The sequence below is a fragment of the Cetorhinus maximus genome, chromosome 23 (genome assembly GCF_964194155.1).
Source record: "Cetorhinus maximus chromosome 23, sCetMax3.hap1.1, whole genome shotgun sequence".
NCBI classification, from domain to species: Eukaryota; Metazoa; Chordata; class Chondrichthyes; order Lamniformes; family Cetorhinidae; genus Cetorhinus; species Cetorhinus maximus.
In genome coordinates, this window is record NC_135901.1 from 57,402,584 (window position 1) to 57,417,046 (window position 14,463).

Here is a 14,463-nt window from a genome sequence, read left to right on the forward strand (position 1 = left end):
TCGAATTAATGGAAGAAGAAGCATCCAAAATTTCTCCTGATTTTTGGACTCTAAGGGAATGAAGGGCGATCGGGATCGGGTGAGAAATTGGTGTTGAGGTTGGGGATCCGCCATGATCTTATAAAGTGACGGAGGAGGCTTGTGGGGCCTTATGACGTATTGTTGCTGCTTTGCTTCTGTTCTGTTTCAGGAGCAACAACAGACAAAACAAAGGGCAGTGGCATCCTGAGCTCGGTAATTCAGCTGAGTTGTTGTAGGTGCTGGTTTAAGGTTTCACTCTTTATTGAGGCGTGGTTTCTAATCCCACTGCTGCTAAAATTGTACAGTTGGTCGAAAAGGTGCCAGCTCCCAGTTAGAGCAGGTGTGTGCGGTGTTTCACTTTAACAGGAAGAACGAGGAGACACAATAAAAATATAAATGGCTGCGGGGAAAATGTGGGGTTGTCGAATTAGCTAAATTCCTCTTCCATAGGCTGGTATGGACAGACTGGGCCGAATTTCCTGCTCCTCTGCTGTAGCCATCTATAATTTTATACCAACAACACTAACCCATCCATAGGACCAGTCATCGTGGCCGAGTGGTTCAGGCAATTGAGTCCAGATCCAGTCAAGGTGAAGTGGAGGAGTATCATGAGCTCGGTAGCGCAGCTGTAGTGGTTGTCAATGGTTTAAGGTCTCATTCTTTATTGAGATGTGGTTTCAAATCCCACTGCTGCTAAAATTGCCCTGTTGGTCAAAAAGGTGCCAGCTCACAGTGTAAGCAGGTGTGTGCGGTGTTTCACTTTAACAGTAATACTGAGGAGAGACAATAAAAATATAAATGGCTGCAGAGAAAAGGCGGGATTGCTGAATTCCTCTTCCATGAGATTGCACGGACACGATGGGCCGAATGTCCTCCTTCTCTGCTATGGCCGCCTACAATTTTACACCTACAAAATTACCCTGTGCATAGGGGCAGTCATCGTAGCCGGGTGTTTAGGCGATAGAGTCCAAATCCATTGGGGTTTCCTGCTTCTCATTATTCCTGGTTTTATTCTGTGTCTACAGAGTTAATTATCGGTTACATTGAATCAAATCCATCAAAACAAGCGGGCGTTTTCCTATTTCTGTTCATTCACGAAACCTGCAGTGGAAATGGAGCAAAACTTGATGTCATTCTTGCTTTCTGGGAGTTTGTCTCTCCTTAGAGACAATCCCTTGCCCTCTGTCAGTCTCGGTGTTTATCCCTGTGTGTGTTCCTCTGTGTGTGTCAATGTGATTCAGTTTCCCGAGGAGGTGAACACATTTTTACCATCACAAACTCTATTCACATTAGTTGTGCAGCTTCAGAAAATGTTAGAGAAAAATATCAGGATGAAAGATGCAAGAGGAGTTTGCAATGTTTGGAAGGAGGTGCAGCTAAGAAGTGGAAGATGTGAATGATGTTATTGATGATTGAGAGGAATGTATTGCAACCTTGGGGCTTGTGTAGTTCGATTACATTCTACACTTTGAAATTCAGAACAAGCTGAGGCTCCAGGTGGAAAGCAACAGTTGTCTCCACGTATGTTGGGATATGGGATACATATGTTGTGTATGCCCGGCTAATTTAACTGGTAGATCAAAGGTTCTTAATCTCAGGTCATGGGCTCGCCGCACGTTGAGTGCAGCTTCCTTCAAACAAATAACCACCAACCTCTGTTCCTTTGAAACTGGCACACGACGGATTTTCACCACTGATTCAAAGCAATTCCATGTCACATCTCTTTCTATCTCACCTCCAGCTCTCTCCGCCCTTCCAGGAGCTGTTTGACCACACACAGTCAGTTAGTGCAAACGTAATAAACAACTTGATCGGTTTACAGATAACAGGCTAAAGAGACACCAGGATCTTCCTGATTCTCCCAGGTACTGATTACAGGAATGTGCACAGTGCCGATTATCCACAGTCACACACTCCTTCCAGTCTTGTCTACGTTGTTCAGCTTTGAAATTTCTCGTATTTTCGCACTGGATTTCAATGTAAAGAAAACAGAACTGTGATAAGCTTATATTGTTCAGCAGATATACTGCAAGAAGTTACATAACAGGCTGGTGATAACACTGTTCTTTGGTCGCGGTGAGCTCCAGTGAAGGATTGGCACCTTTAATGTGTCGTTCAACTAGTCTTGTGATTGGTTGATCCATCAGGAGTGATATTTTTGTCAATGCAAACAGTAGGCACCAGAATTTGCCCTTCTCCCACCCATATTTTGCCTGGCACCACCATCCCTGTGGCCAGTGCTTTGCAATCAGCCCTTCTCTTGTCCTTCTTTCACTCCGCTTCTGTCTTTGTCCCCGACCTGTTCTCAGTGTGATATTTCCAGCTCTGAGGCGAAACTTCAACTGATTCTGGTGGAGCTGCTAAATGTTTTCAATCAATAAGTAATTAATACTCATTTTGACAATTCCACAAGATCAATAAAACTGCATTCCCTGACCAGGAATCAAACCCGGGCCGCGGCGGTGAAAGCGCCGAATCCTGACCACTAGACCACCAGGGAAACGACCAAACCCGTTTCAGGTTGGTTTATTGATGCTGCTTTTATCCATGTTTCCATTTTAGATGGAATGAATTTTTAAGTCAATTACAACAACGGTGTCTGTGAGCTGGAACATGAAATTGACAGTGAGGTGAAATATCCCCACAAGCTGCTCATGTGTAACTGTCAATTTCCTAAACCCACCAACCTGATCACTGCGGCTGTTGTGAAACTGACAAGGGAACACATGGCAGACATTCATCACTGAAAGTAACTGACACACTTCTAAACACTTCGTAACACTTTAATGTCGCATCTATTTCTGCTTCTGTCCCTGCCTCGCCTCCAGCTCCCTCTGCCCATCCAGCTCCCAGGTCAATTAGCTGCTTGATGCAGACACAGTCAGTTCACGAACCCAAGTTTTCCCTGGAAAGCAGGGACAGAGAATGCGGGACCCAAGGATTTTAGAAAGAAGGGGTTTGCAGATGACATGGTAAAGATAATCTGGGATCTCATCTTCCTGATTGTCCTGACACTGATGACAGGAATGTGCAGAGTGCCGATTATTCAGAGTCGCAGGCTCCTTCCCGTCCTGTGCACGTAGTTGAGCTTTGAACCCACTCGCAAAAGTGGATTATAAAATGGCAGAATGAGTGTGAAAGAAGTGGTGTTGGGAAATATCAAATTATAGAAAGTTACAGCAAAGAAAAAGGCCATTCGGCCCTGTGTGCGACTTTCAAAAAGCTCCAAAGAAGAGTCACACGGAATTGAAACATTAACTCCATTTCTCTCTCCAGAAATATTGCCAGACATGCTGAATTTTTCCAGCATTTTCTGTTTTCACTTCAGATTTTCCGCATCCACAGTATTTTGCTTTTATCTCTGGGTTTCTAGCCCAGTGACAATGCCGATACGCCATCTCCTGAATGCTCTGATTTGATATGAACATGTTTTCCCGAAAGAAGTGCTGTTTGTCGCGGACGAGTGTTGAGGGCGATGGTTCTGACATCCATCGGGGTTTCCCCAATGTTGTTTTGCTGACTGCGGTTCTCATTATTCCCGATTTTGACCAACAGAATTAGTTATCGGGTAAATAGAATCAAACAAAAACTTCCTCGCTTTCTTATTTCCATTCTTCTGCAAGGATTTGCGAAATCTGCAAACGGAAATGGAGTAAAACTGAGCGAGTTTGCTGAAATCCTATCTTTCTGGGTGTTTGTCTCTCCTTAGCCCTCTGTCACTGTCGATGTATATGTCTGTGAGTGTCCCGTTGTGTGTGTCAATGTGCTTCAGTTCCTCATTTTTATCAGTGCCCACTTTATTCACCTTACTTGTGTGGCTTCATATTAAAATCGTGCAGAGAAAATAAAAACCGGTTTAAAATGTTCAAGAGGAATTTTCTTTCTGTATTTTTGAGTGGAGACTGTTCAGTTATTAAGTGTCCGAATGTTACAAAGCGGAGGCAGATTGAAATTTTCACTGAGCAACATTTAAACAGACACCGAGTCCTTGTGGTCGAGTGGTTAAGACAATTAACACATCGAAAGAATGAATTTGTAAATACAAACAGTCCAAACTGATACCCCTCGGACATGAGGAACTGTATTTCTTCTCGAAGCTGTTCCACGTGTGACATTTGCAGCTCTGATGTGAAACTTCAGCTCTCACTCCAATGATTCGGGCGGAGCTGTTGTGAGTTTCCGTTTTCAATCAATAAGTAAATGAGGCTTGTTTTAACAGTTTGTACCAGATCAATAAACCTTCATTGCCTGGCCGGGAATCGAGTCCGGGCCACGGCGGTAAAAGGGCCGATTCCTTAACTCTAAATCACGAGGAAAGCTCTCTAGAACTCTTGCAACGTGCTTTATCTGGGCCACATTTGCCACTTTTCAGACACTTTCACCAGAGGTGTTTTTAAGGGGTAGCTGCAGTGAAGGATTGGCACCAATACAGTGTCGTTCAACTGGTCTGGTTCCAAATCCTGCTCAGCAATTTAAGCAAAACTTTGAGTTTGCTCAGTGTCTTGACTTCAAAAGCGAGAATGTAAGAAAGTACATTCCCCCAAACGTGTTATAAAATGTCGGAATGACTGGGAAATTATGCTGAGAAACATAAAATTGTAGACAGTTACAACAAAGAAAGAGGCCATTCGGCCTGGCGCGCTGTTTTCAAAGAGCAGTTGTGATTGATTGGTCAGGAGTGAAATTTGTGTCAGTGTAAACAGTCGGCAGTAAAATCTCTCACATCACCGCGGCAGACATTCATCACTGAAAGCAACTGAACACACGTCAAATTCTGCCGCTTTCATGTCGCATCGTTAACTTCCTGTTCTCCCTTTCAGGCATTTCCAGGTCTATCAAATATTATCCATGCAGAACGTTGTCCTGTTCCTCGTTCCACTAGGAGACTTACTGTGAATGCGATTTAGTAAGTCGCTCCATAGCTCAGTGGTTTAGAGCACTGGTCTTGTAAATCAGGGGTCGTGAGTTCAATTCTCACTGGGGCCTGCGATTAATGTTTATGAAATTTGGTAACAAGGTAACCTTTGAGCAGAGCACTGTAAAAAGATAAAAGCTGGAAATCCAAAACAAAAAAATAAAATACCTGGAAAAACTCCGCAGGTCCGACAGCATCTTCGGAGAGGAATATAGTTAACTTTTCTAGTCAGTATGGCAACAAGATGGCAGATGGATTATAATGTAGGCAGGTGCGATTATGTTCACTTGGTTATAAAAATGAGAACAGAATGCTTTTAAAATGTGAGAAATTTGTAAGTGCTGATGTTCAAAGAAACTTGGGTGTGCTTGTACAAGCAATATGGAAAGTTAGCATGCAGGATCAGCATGTTGGCCTTTATTGCAAGGGGATTGGAGAGCAAGAATAAAGAAGTCTTGCTGAGACGGCATCTGGAATCCCGTGTGCTGTTTTCATCTCCACATTTATAAAAGAATCGACTTGCATCGGGGACGGTGCAGGGAAGGTTCATTAAATTGGTCTCTGGAATGTGCTGGTTGTCCTAAGATTTTATTCTCTGGAATTTAGAAGAATGAAAACCAATCTGATTGAAACCTGTAAAATTCTGAGGGGGCTTGATAGGGTGGACACAGAGATTGTTTCCGCTGGTCAGGGAGTCTAAAACACTGGGGCACAGTCTCAGGGTAAAGGGTCGATAATTTCGGGCTGAGATGAGGAGAAATTACTTCATCCAAAGGGTTGTGAATCTTTGAATTCTCTGCCCAGAGGGTTGTGGATGTTCCATCATCGAATACGCTTAAGGCCGGGATGGACAGATGTTTGGTCCCTCGGGGGACTAAGGGATATGGGGAATGGGCAGGATAATGGAGTTGAAGCTCAAGATCAGCCATGATCGAATTGAATGATGGGACAAGCTCGATGAGCCGTGTGATCTACTCCACTTTCTATTTCTTGTGATCATATGTATAATAAAGACAGTAATTCATTCATGTTATAATAAAAACAGATAGTATTGGAAGTTCTCAGCAGGTCTGACAACAAATATGAAGGGAGAAACAGAGTGAAGGTTTCGAATCTAATTTGACACTTTTTCAAACCATAAATTGGCTGCTAGTTATGACATTTTGCACAACATCAAGACACAGAATTGAACCCAGGTGGTGAAAGCACCGAGGCTGAACCACTAGAGTGTTAGCTTCCAACTGAAGGTTTAATGGTTTAAGAAAACCTAGGGTCAAGTAGACTCCCTCTCTTCCTGCTTCTACTCATATTACCGACATAATTCTGCTTTGTGTCCTTTGACTACAAGGAAATGTTGTCCAAACTTTGCCAACCCTGCTGTTATTCGGTAAATTCTCACATAAGTATTGCGTGTCTCCAAATATTGCGTAAAGTTCTGGAATCCGCATCATAGGAAGGGTGTGATTGCACTGGAGAGAGTGCAGAGGAGATTTACCAAGTTGTTGCCTGGGCTGGAGATTTTTAGTTATGAGGAGAGATTAGATAGGCTGGGGTAATTTTCCTTGGAGCAGAGGAGATTGAGTGGGGGCATGGTTGAGGTGTATAAAATTATGAGGGGCATAGATAGAGTAGACAGGAAGGAATATTTCCCCTTGGTGGAGGGATCAATAACCAGGGAGCATATATTTAAGATAAGGGGAAGGAGGTTTAGAGGGAATGTGAGGAAGAATTATTTCACCCAGAGGTTAGTGGAAATCTGGAACTCATTGCCTGAAAGGGTGGTAGAGGCAGAAACCCTCATAACATTCAAAAAGTATTTGAATGTGCACTTGCGATGCCATGGCATAGAAGGCTATGGGCCTAGTGCTGGAAAATGGGATTAAAACAGTTAGGTACTTGTTTGACGGCGCAGATTCGATGGGCTGAAGGGCCTCTTTCTGTGCTGTAGACCTCTATGACTCTATGACTAAATAGATTTATGAATATTCTTTTGAAATAACGCGAGAAACTGAAAAAAACATGTGTATAACATCCAACCTATTAGAAAGATTGGGTTCAAAGCAACGAATAGAAATTGACTGTCAAATTGCATATATAGAACTGGAACACACCATCACAACGAATGAATCCATTGTCTGTTAAAATGTTGCTCAGTGAAAATTTCAATCATCCTCCGCTGTGTAACATCCAGGCACTGAGTCAATAAGCAGTCTCCACTCAAATAAACACAAAGGCTCAATCTCCTCTTGCAACTTTTCAACCTGTTGTTATTCACTGTACCATTTACCATGAAGATATATAACGAAAGTGAATAAGGTTTGCGATGGTAAAAAATGTGTTCACCCCTCGGGGAACTGAACCACATTGAGACACACAGACACATGCAGCATGAGTAATAGTGGGCAAGGTTTTATCTCTAAGGAGAGAAAAACTCTCAGAACGCTAGTATGGCACAAATTAGCTCAGTTTTGTATCATTTCTGACTGCAAATTCCGTGAATGCTTACGGATGAAGAGAAATGAAACAACACGGAAGTGAAGCAGGAAAACCATACGGGAGTGTTTGGAAGGTGCTGATTCCATTTAACCAATAGTTCATTCTGGAGGCAGCAAAACGAAGGAACAGCGAGAAGTACAGTCAGCAGGACTCTAACCCACGTGGGGAGGCCCCAATGGATTTTAAATCCATCCCTTTAACCACTCAGTCACGACTGCAGGCCTTATACTAGCGTCATTGTTGTTCCTGTAAAATCCTGGAATGGTTACAGCAGAGAATGAGGGCAATCAGCCCAACCTATTCCCAGTCACCCTGCAATTCCTACAGCCTCCCTTGTTCTACCTACCAAGACGAACCACGTCATATGTCAAATACCCCGAGCCTATTCTAAGGGATTTGATGAAACGTCTGAAAGACAAACCAACTGAAACTTTGGCAATGGTGGGATTAAAATCCATGACTTAATAGGAACTGGTGTTTAAATCCAGTGCCTGAGACCACTCGCATACGCTACTGCTGGCAATATGATAGTAACCATCGCCTTGATTGGTAACGGTACTGAATTAGAACGTAACAAATAGCAACAGGAATAGACCATTTTGTCTTTCCAGCCCCTCACAGTACCATAAAATCAGAGCCAAAAACGACATATAGAGACCATTCAGCTGGGTCAGAGGAACAGAGGCCATTCAGCCCTTTGACCCTGCTCAACCATTCAATAAGATCAAGGCTGATCTGTTTGTGGTCTCAGCTCCACTTTCCTGTCTGTCTGTCCGTACCCACCCCCACCCTCACCACCCCCCATAACCTTTGAGTCCCTTCTCTACCAAAAATCTGTCCAAATCAGCCTTGAATAAATTCAATGACCCAGCCTCCACTGCTTTCTGGAGAAAATTCCTCAGACTAACGACCCTCTGAAAAAACAAAAAAAAAAAACTCTTCATCTGCTTCTGAAAAGGGAGGCCTCTTACTCTTCTGGAATTAACTCACCTGGCCCCTCTCCCCTACCTTTTCCCTGGACATGTTGCAGTATTTGGTCCAATTCCATTTTGAATTCCGCTGCTGAATCTGCCATCCCCACACTCTCTATCTAACCCAGCCGCCGGAACCATGCCCCCCAGATCGCCATGTGGAAATGCATGGTGACCCTGCACTGAAGAACAGGTCCCAGGCATATTCAGCTACTTGACAACAGAACAACATGAAGTGACTATTGTGGAAAATTGAATGAGACAACATTTTAAATCATCAAGATATTGACACACACTCCATATAGAAACTGGCTTTCAAACAATCAGGATAGAATTAAACACACCAGTACCTATCAGAGGGAGTAAAATTAAAGTGAAGAGGGAAACAAACTCTAGATTTAGAAAATATCCACAAGGTGGATGAAGGTGAATAGTGAGCTAGAGAATCTTTAAAGTCCGTGCATGAACTTCTGTTTGAACCAGATGTATTTACCAATGTCAATAATTTAAAATTGTGTGAGATGATCTGCAGGTGGGGAGGATGAATCTCAGTCGATAGTTATCTCATTTAGTGGATAAAGTTTTCACATTTACTCTTGGTGGCAGCTCAATGGTTTGTGTTGCTGATTCTGATCATTCTAGATGCTTTAGTATGTTATCCACGGTTTGTCATAAAGAAATTAGGAAAACAAGCTCGTAGCTTAGAAATAGTGAGGTTAGTCAGAAATCAGTTGTGAGAAATCACTAAGGATATTCCCTTCTCAAGGTGGGGAGATCTGTAAGAAATCACTGTCTAATAACCTTATAAAATCTTCAGAAGTGTATTGAATATTGTAGGAATGGCTCTCCCTCCCCCTCTCACTCTCGCTTAGGAACAAAGATTCCTGGCTTGACAAACATAGGACAACATATCCCAATGTTACCTCATAGGGATGGACTCGGGAGTTAGGGAACAGAATTTGTAGTGGTGACTGAAGACAATGGCTTTGATCTTCCCGATTCTTAAAAGCAGCAAATTTCTGCTCATCCTGTACGGAATGTTGGATAAGCAGTTTGATAATTTAGTAACAGTGGAGGAATGGAGAGGGATGGTGGTGAGGTAGAGCTGGGTGTTGTCTGTGTACATGTGAAAAATAACACGGTGCTTTTGGATGATGTCACCTAGTGGCAACATGTAGATAAGAAATAGGAGGGATCAAGGATAGATCCTTGTTTTAGGATGGATGATGACGGTGGATTTAAAGGTGAGAGGGACAGTACCAGAAGAGAGGGAAAAAAACATGAACAATATCAGCCAACATGGAGAAGTTGAATGGTCAGCAGTTCAGTGGGAATAGGGTCACTGGAGCAGAAGGCGAGTCTCATGGACAAGATGAACACTGAAAGGTTATGAAGGGAAATAGGAAACTGGAGAAAGATCTGAGTTCAGAGCTCGGACATGGGGGATCTTTACAGACAGTTGACCCGGTGAACTAGTGGGAGGGAGGGAAGCAGCAGAGGCAACTGATCGGATTGACTCAATCTTAGTGACAAAGAAGCTCCATGAGCTCCTCACACTTGTTGTTGGAGGTGAGAACAGAACAGGCAGAGGAGAGAGAGAGCACTTCAAAAGGAACTAACTTCTGTAGAGAAATGATAAAGACTCGACTCACTGTGTGTTTTACACAAAGCTAGTTTATCTGACTTTTATCCAGAATTTTAACCCCTATAACTGGGTTGGAGTTTATTAACATCAGCAGAAACAGACCCCATAGAACATGGTTCAGTCCCAAATGTGATTAACAGCAAAATCCAATCACTGTAGTTACTTGTCAACTTGAGTTAATGTTTTGAGTCCATGTGACTCTTCTGAAGAAGAGTCTATGTGGACTCAAAACGTAAACTTTGTTTTTCTGTTCACAGATGCTGCCAGACCTGCTGAGTCTTTCTACACTTTGTTTTATTTCAGATTTCCAGCATCTGCAGTATTTTGTCTTTATACTTGTGAACTGGCTGTTATCTCTGCAGTGTGAATGAACAACCAAATGACTTGCCACACTGGGAGCGTGAGAACAGCCTCTCCCCAGTGTAAATTCACTGGTGTACAGTGAGGTCAGAGGATTGCAGGAACCCAGGCCCATTATGAGAGCACCTCTACGGTCTTTCGTCAGTCTGAACATGTTTATAAGGCATCAGTTGCCTGGAACATTTCTAGCCCTTCCCGCAGTCCGGGGATTTAAAAGGCCTCATCAGTTTGAACTCACTAGTGTGTCTGCAGATGTGATAACTGAGTGAATCCCTTTCCACAGTTGGAGCAGTTGAATGGTCTCTCGGCAGTGTGAACATGTTGATGGGAACCAATGAACATTCTCCACTCTCACAATCCGCCGCTTCCGGCATCTCTCCGGCACCAACCTCAAGCAAAGAGAGCAGGAGACTCCGAGCATGCGCCATCCACCCGGACAACCCGCGGCAGATAGAGCGTTTTCTGAGCCGCCATTGGGATTGTGGGTAACCAAGCCGCCATTAGAGACCGCGTCTCAGTTAATCTTTGCTTGAAACTGGGAAAGCAAGCCGAAGGTTCAATTCGCATAGGGATAGAAAATAAGAAAGATCAAGTTCCAACTCCTGCCATTCGGGCTAGAGATGATAAGGGACGAAAAGGAGGATTTACACATGGGGGCATATGGCATAGCCGAGAGTCTAAATGAATACTTTGCAATTGCCTTTACAAAGGAAGAAAATGCTACCCAGACCATGGTGAAAGAGGAGGTGATTCAGATTCAGAAAGGTTTAAAATTGAATTCGAGGAGATATTAGATAGGCTATCAACACTTAAAGTTGTGAAACAAAAACAGAACATTCTGGAAAAACTCAGCCTGTCTTACATCATCTGTGGAATGAAAAAATAAACAAATAATGTTTCGAGTCCTTATGACTTATTGTTTTGTTCTCCCTCCACAGATGCTGTTAGACCTACTGAATTTTTCCAGCATTTTCTGCTTTTGTTTCAGAATTCCAACATCCGCAGTATTTTGCTTTTGCTTTAAAGTTGTGAAATCACCTGAGCCAAAAGAGATGCACCCAAGGATCCTGGGAGAAATAAGAATGAAATTTACAGAGGTGCTGGACATAATATTTGATTGTGCCTTAGTCTCAGGTGCCAAAGGGCTCGAAAATTGCAAACGTTACACCCTTGTTCCAGAATAGGTGTAAGGATAAGCCCAGCAACTGCAAGCCAATTACTTTAACTTCAGTGGTGAGAAACTTCTAGAAACTATAATTTGGACGAAGTTAACAGTCACATGGACAAATGCACGTTAATAAAGGAAAAACAACATGGACTTCTTAAGAGAAAATCATGTTTAACTTCCTGGATAAAAACAAAAAACTATTGCGGATGCTGGAAATCCAAAACAAAAACAGAATTACCTGGAAAAACTCAGCAGGTCTGGCAGCATCGGCGGAGAAGAAAAGAGTTGACGTTTCGAGTCCTCATGACCCTTCAGCAGAACTGAGTAAAGTTAGGAGAGGGATGAAATATAAGCTGGTTTAAGGAGGGGTGGGGGGGTGGGGGGGTGGGGGCGTCGGGGTTGTGGGGGAGAGAAGTTGGGGGTGAGGTGGTTGTAGGGACAAGCAAGCAGTGATAGGAGCAGATAATCAAAAAATGTCACAGACAAAAGGAACAAAGAGGTGTTGAAGGTGGTGATATTATCTAAGAAAATGTGCTAATTATGAATGGATGGCAGGACACTCAAGGTACAGCTCTAGTGGGGATGGGGTGGAAAGACTGACAGGGCATTACAGTTATAGATTTAAAAATAATTGAAATAGATGGGAAAAGAAAAATCTATATAAATTATTGGAACAAACAAAAGGGAGGGGGAAGAAACGGAAAGGGGGTGGGGAAGGGGGAGCGAGTTTAAGATCTAAAGTTGTTGAATTCAATATTCAGCCCGGAAGGCTGTAAAGTGCCTAGTCGGAAGATGAGGTGCTGTTCCTCCAGTTTGCGTTGGGCTTCACTGGAACAATGCAGCAAGCCAAGGACAGACATGTGGGCAAGAGAGCAGGGTGGAGTGTTAAAATGGCAAGCGACAGGGAGGTTTGGGTCTTTCTTGCAGACAGACCGCAGGTGTTCTGCAAAGCGGTCGCCCAGTTTGCGTTTGGTCTCTCCACTGTAGAGGAGACTGCATTGGGAGCAACGAATGCAGTAGACTAAGTTAGGGGAAATGCAAGTGGAATGCTGCTTCACTTGAAAGGAGTGTTTGGGCCCTTAAGCCAGTTTATATTTTACCCCTCTGCTAACTTTACTCAGTTCTGCTGAAGGGTCATGAGGACTCGAAACGTCAACTATTTTCTTCCCCGCTGATGCTGCCAGATCTGCTGAATTTTTTCCAGGTAATTCTGTTTTTGTTTTAACTTCCTGGAGTTTTTTGAAGAGGTAACAGAGAGGGTTGATGAGGCCAATGCTCTTGATGTGGTATACATGGACTTCAAAAGCCATTTGGTACAGGGCTGCACAACAGCAAAGTTTTAGCTCATGGAATAAATAGGACAGTAGCCACATGGATACCGAATTGGCTCAGCGGATGGAAACAGAAAGTAGTTAATGGATGTTTTTCAGGCTGGTGGAAGGTTTGTAATGGTGTTCCCCAGGGGTCAGTGTTGGGACTCGGGCTTTTCCTGATATATATTAATGACCTAAATCTTGATGTAAAGGGAAAAATTTCAAAAAGTTTGCAGAGGATACAAAAGGGGTTGAAGGAGAAAGGGACCTAGGTGTATATGTCCATAAGTCATTGAATGTGGCAGGAGAGTGATTGAGAGAGTGACTAATAAAATATACAGTATCCTAGGTTTTATTAATAGGGGCATAGAGTAGAAGAGCAAGGAGGTCATGTATAAGTCAATCGCTTCGCCTCAGGTGGTTTATTGCATCCATTTCTGGGCACCACACTTCAGGAAGGCTGTGAAGGCATTGGAGAGGGTGCAGAAAAGATTCACAAGCTTGATTCCAGGGAGGAAGGACAGCTCATAAGAAGATAAGTTGGAGAAATTGGACTGTTTTCACTAGAGGAAAGAAGGCTGAGAGGATATTTGGCAGAGTTATTCAAAATCAAGTGGGGGCTGCACAGAGTAGATAAGGAGAAACTGTTCCCACTCATCAAAGGATTGAGAACAGGTGGTCATAGTTTTAAAGTGATCAGTAAAAGAATCAACAATGATATGAGAAAAATCCTTTCACGCAGTATCAGTTTCGGGTCTGGAATGCTTTGTGTGGGAGTGTGGTGGAGGCAGGTCCAATTGAAGCATTCAGGCAGGAATTAGGCTGTTATCTGAAAAGGAAGAATATACAGGTTTATGGGGAACAGGCCGAAGAATAGGACTGGTTGAGTTGCTCATTCAGAGAGCCAGTGCAGACACGATGGGCCAAATGGCCTCCTTCAGCCCCAAACCAAATCTATAATGTGGTAGAAATTATTGGTTTATTCTGACAGTCAATCTCTATCAATATGTTTGTAACTGAGCAACATTCCATTGTTCTCCCAGTTTTACATTCTAACAGTAAGTTCCAGGTATTTGTTGCGCTGTGATCTTGTGGTGTGGACAATAACATAGTCAATCTTGTGGAAAGGGTCTGATACATCGAGAGTGATATGGTCTGCAAGATACAATCTGTGTGAGTCATTGGAATATGATTGTGTAATAGTTCAATGAGATCTGACCACTCACTGAGTGATTCCATATAAGTGTAACATAGATACACACAGCTTGTGTCATAGTTCAGTGAGATCTGACTACTTAATGAGTGGGTCTGTATGAGGGTGAGATTCTGCGAACATAGGCATTGCAAATTAAGAATGACAAGGTCCATCTCCTACCATTTGCATCCTGCAATAATGGACCTGTTGGCAAATTCTAGGTAATGAATCTGTTTCAAAAAGTTTGTCACAAACTAACACCCTGTTGTTCTGCTGTGCTTTATCTTTTAATGGGCATTAACAGACATATTCATTGCTATGAGCTTGGGAAGTGGCTATGTCTTCACTCTTCTCTGTTGATCTTATCAAGAAGGGCTGC

General features: G+C 43.0%; 2 non-coding genes across 2 annotated transcripts; one reads left to right on the forward strand and one right to left on the reverse strand.

Moving 5' to 3' along the window:
• Window positions 1-2,449: 2,449 nt before the first annotated feature.
• Window positions 2,450-2,521, reverse strand: trnae-uuc (transfer RNA glutamic acid (anticodon UUC)). The gene has a single exon. It is a non-coding gene; the product is annotated as a tRNA-Glu (tRNA).
• Window positions 2,522-4,933: 2,412 nt separating this feature from the next.
• Window positions 4,934-5,007, forward strand: trnat-ugu (transfer RNA threonine (anticodon UGU)). Its single transcript has one exon. It is a non-coding gene; the product is annotated as a tRNA-Thr (tRNA).
• The last annotated feature ends 9,456 nt before the right edge of the window (window positions 5,008-14,463 follow it).